We start from the raw sequence: 1,276 nt of genomic DNA, 5'->3' as shown, positions 1-1,276 counted from the left end.
AAAATCGGATCAGAATCAGAAAAGGTTTATTGCCATTGCCAATAAACAAAGTTCACAAACATAGGAAATTGCTTTGGTGATTCGGTGCAACAGAAAACAATGATCAATACTAAAACAACATATATCAAATCAAAAAGGGCATTCATTAAAGAAAAACAATTAAAATCTATGATAGGATAAAAATAAAAATAGACTTTTGCAAAAAATTGCAGTTGAATTTACAGATGTAGTGCAGAAAGTGAAGAGTGCAGTGAGTGATTGATTAAATTATAGTTAAAGTGACAGGTGTTTGGAGGTGGTCATGAGTCCAACGGCAGAGGGAAAGAAACTGTTCTTGTGGCGGGAGGTTCTGGTCTGGATGGACCGGGGCCTGAGGGGAGTGGCCTCCTGCCTGAGGGGAGTGGCTCAAATAGTCCATGTCCAGGGTGAGAAGGGTCGGCTGTGATCTGACCTGCTCGTCCCAGAGCCCTGGAGACGTACAGGTCCTGCAGAGAGGGAAGTCTGGAGCCGATCACCTTCTCAGCAGAGTGCACAATGCGCTGTAGTCTCTGTTTGTCCCTGGCTGTGGCTCCAGCGTACCACACGGTGATGGAGGAAGTGAGGATGGACTCAATGATGGCCGCGTAGAACTGCACCATCATCTGAAGTGTTGCTCTCCTAGTCCCTTAATTGGTTAAATAAAACTTTTAATTAGTGGCTACAGTTGTAGCTGGTGGCCAAAGAAGATGATTGATTTACTACAAGAATAGACCTATAAGAGAATTTGTATTCGTCTCTCATTGGGGGAATTCCAGTGTTGCTACAACGCACAGTTGCAGAACAAAAACATGCGATCAGAAATCAAGAGAAATAGCTATTAATAACACTAGACCTAAAAATATAGAACTACAACTCAATTTTAGAATAAGTATCTATACCTATGGTTATATGACAGTGTAAGTACCAATGACTTTATTATACTAAGTAGGACACAATAAGTGGCTATCATAGACCTAAGTTTGGACCTCATAACAGAATCTACGGATTAGTAAAATACGGACCTGGTGTTGTTCTAAACAGTAAAATTACTGTTTTACCAGAAAAAAATATTGATAATTCAATGCATAGCTAAATAAACAAATAAATGCTTTCAATATGAGGACTCTTTTCGATCCATGGTTATTACAATCAGTTCCATCTCCCCTCCATAATGCCCACCTACTGTGTCCTCATCCATCTCACTGGGGAGTGACACATTGGAATAGGCAAAGGTTTCTAGGACAAGTTTTTCCCCCCG

The sequence above is a fragment of the Eucyclogobius newberryi genome, unplaced genomic scaffold (assembly GCF_026437365.1).
Source record: "Eucyclogobius newberryi isolate DKJ021-1_F unplaced genomic scaffold, fEucNew1.0.hap1 SCAF_7, whole genome shotgun sequence".
Lineage (NCBI taxonomy): Eukaryota > Metazoa > Chordata > Actinopteri > Gobiiformes > Gobiidae > Eucyclogobius > Eucyclogobius newberryi.
Note: the sequence above shows the minus strand (reverse complement) of the source record.